Source organism: Malurus melanocephalus, unplaced genomic scaffold (assembly GCF_030028575.1).
Source record: "Malurus melanocephalus ecotype Western Australia unplaced genomic scaffold, MMel_1.1 scaffold_1167, whole genome shotgun sequence".
Taxonomy (NCBI): Eukaryota; Metazoa; Chordata; class Aves; order Passeriformes; family Maluridae; genus Malurus; species Malurus melanocephalus.
In genome coordinates this window covers 40,220-43,428 of record NW_026624399.1, presented here as the reverse complement: position 1 = coordinate 43,428, position 3,209 = coordinate 40,220, and the positions used below count along the sequence as shown (strand labels likewise).

General features: G+C 47.9%; 1 protein-coding gene across 1 annotated transcript in view; it reads left to right on the top strand.

Moving 5' to 3' along the window:
- The window catches only part of ELL (elongation factor for RNA polymerase II), a gene marked incomplete at its 3' end in the record, with an annotated part of 55,859 nt that overhangs the window by 28,018 nt on the left and 24,632 nt on the right, over window positions 1–3,209 (top strand). The window lies entirely within an intron of this gene.

Sequence of the window (3,209 nt, the reverse complement as noted above, 5' to 3'; positions counted from 1 at the left end):
GGGCGGTCGGTGAGGAGCTGCTGTCACCTGCAGTGTCACCTGCAGTGTCACCCCCAGTGTGACAGGAGCCAGGCTGGCTGGGCTGCCAGGAGGATGTGGCAGCCAGGGCTGACCTCTGCCTGCTCCTCCTCTGGCTAATTGATGGCGAGGCCAAAGGTAGAGCTTTGAAGGGAGCGCAGAAAGGGCTCTTTGTCCCCTGTGACGSCGTTCCCTGGCTGTGACAAGGAGCTGGCAGCTGGGGAACCATCTGCTTTAAGGGCAGGGCTCTGCCTGCCGGGATTCTCCTGCTTTTTAAGGAGCTGAGGCTTTGGGTGCTTTCGAGGGATCCTCCATCAGTTGGAGCGTGGAGATCATTCCAGGAATTTAACAGGCTCTCCCATCCAGATGATGACATTCAAACATATGTGTTGAGCTGCTTCATTTTTTTTTTTTTTTTAGATGATTCTTTCCACTCTTCCTCAGTTCCTCGATTTGCTGCCTTCCTGTTTTGCTTCCCAAAAACGCAGCTCTGGAGGATCCCGTTAACTTTGAAGGGTGGGAAGTTTCCACACTTGAGTGTGATTTAAAGCAGTGCTGTGGGGTTTTAACAGCACGAGTTTTCTTTGCAAGCATCCCTCTCTCCAGAGGGAAAAGCTTCACTTGATGATTTAGGGAGGCAGGACATAAAATCAGAATTTAAACAAACTGCTGCTTCTTGAATTGAATTCTCTAGGAGCCTTTAAATTCCTGTGTTTGCACCTATTCCAGGGTTACTCTGATGAAAACTGTCAGGGATACTTTCAGTTTCTAACACACAGAAACAAAAACTTCCCGTGTTTGAGACTCTGATTAACCAGGGAAGGGAATTGTTGGGAATAAAACCTGAGGTCAGCAAGGTGACAGCTCTGGCCAGCAGCAGAAAGGAGGAAAGCAGTGGTTGTAGCCTAAAATAAAACAATTCCACCAGGGATAAAACCTYGTGCGTGGATCCTGAATAGAATTTCCAAAAAAACTTTTTGGATTTTGCCTTGGGATGCATTTCTCTGTAGCGATGCTGCTCTCAATGGGTTTTATTCTGTGTAATAATCAGAATTTCAGTCGTGATAACCAAGTTGTTTTTACCAGAGGGTTTCTCCTGAGTGGATATTCCTCAGGAGCAGCTTCTCCCTGTCAATTTTTCCTCATGAGCTGGATTTTCTTGGATAGTTTTATAAGTTTTTCTGCAGTCTTGAGCGTTTTTCTTGTTSCAATGTGCACATCAATTAGAATTTAAGAGCTGAAATACCACAGCATCACAAATTGTGTGCAGAACTGTGCTAGAAATACTGAAAATGCTGCTATTTTGGTAAAAAGACGTGCAGAATCAGAGCTTTGGGTGAAATTTGCAGGTGCTCGCGGGGTGGGGAGAACAGGGAAAGAACTGAACTGAGGAGGGGAAAAAAAAAATCCCCTTCAGGTGCCAAACCCACGTGTGTTGTGCAGAATTTTTCMTCTGAYTGTTGRGTGCAAAACATCTTTGCTTTGTGAMTGGAAAATACAACGTTCCCYCYGTTTCTTGGGATGGAATTTGGGGTTAAAGAGGAGTTRTGGGGTGAAATCTCTGCTCAGAGCGAGCCGTCCGCAGATGAGCTTTACTTGAAAGAAGAAAACAGAAGTCACATCTGTAGCGAGCTATTTTTGATCGTCTCTGGTTACTGGTGCAATACCCAGCACCAAAATTAGGGCTCCCTCAAAAAGCCACGCTGATTTGGTGGCTTGAGAAACCTTCTGTTTTCAGCTAAAAATAATTCCTAGATAACGGCCGGCTCGCACACGCGACACTTTTCAGTACTAAAGTGACTCTGTCTCCTTTCACAGCCTCTGGAAATGCTGCAAAAACCCCGTGAAAATCCCAAATCGGGGCTTTTGGGGCAGCTGGTTTTTTTCCCGTGGGAAGGCAGGAGTGAGGAGAAAGTTCCTTGGGGTGTGGGGATGTGATTTGGGGACATCCCATGGTTTTATTTCGCAGCCTCGGGTGCGGCACAGCTCCGTCCCCCCGGATGTGGAACGTGTTGGATTTTTTTTTTTTTTTATTTTTTCCCCGTTCCCACCAAATTTCCAGCTTCAAAATGCCCCTAACTTGCTGCTTACATAACTCTGTGCCTGTTCTGCTAAAGCAGAAGGGAATTTTCTTGCCTGGGTGGGGGCAGAGGATGCCAGCAAAGATTAAAGGACTCTGGGGCTGCGGCGCACGTTTGGCAGGGGAGATAAAGGAGCTGCTCAGGGAGGGTCCAGCAGCACCCAAAAAATCTGCTCCAATATTTCCAGACCTGGATCCTGGGGATAATTTGTCCTTGTGTGTAAAGCTGGGCTCGAGTCTGGGTTTTTGGGTTTGCCTTTGGAAGAAGGGAGCTCTGTTTGAGCTGCACAGGCTCCTCGCTGCCCGTTCCCAGAACATCGCTGTGGTTTGCACTGGGACACAAATCCCTGGCTTTTCCAGGCTGCTGGAGACGTCTGAGGTCTGCAGGAAACCACCCAAAACCCCTCCTGGCCCAGCCCAGCCCAGTGTGGATGCCTTTGCTGCAGTATTTTCTGCATAGATGTGGCAATCTGGGTAAACAGAAAGCCGTGTGCTAAAGCCCGGCCTAAAATAGGCTGGAGCTGATGCTCCTTCCGCCTCAGCTTCTGGGAGCCATCTTAATTATCAAATATTGATGTGATAGTAGAGCTCAGACTCTGACATTTACGCTGGATCCTGAATGCAGAGGGGAGACAGTTTCCCTTTTGAAAAATGAATGGCTGGGGGTGGTGAGAACAACAGTGCAGGATGGCCCYGGAGTTGTCTGTGGCGCACACTTAATGCTTGATTAAATATTTAATTTAGCAGCAGCGTCACACTCTACTGTGAGCCATCAAATCTCGTTATGGAATTCTAATTCCTTAAAAAAGAAYAAGCATGCTACTACCCAGTGACCTGGCTATGTTTAGTGCTGGATCAGGAGTTGGGAAGGAGCGAGCCTCGAGTGTTGTGAATTGAATATAAACAGTGGGAGCGAGTCTGTTGTGAGCCTGAATGGATGGAATTGGGTCAGGTTCCTGGAGCGAGGTGCTTGTGGGCTCTGTTCTGTCACAGCCGTATCCACCTTCAGCTGCTCCTCCTTCCCTCTGTTCCCTTCCCTTCACTCTGCTACCTTCCCTTCCTTCTCCTCTGTTACCTTTCCTTCCCTCTGTTTCCTTCCCTCTGTTTCCTT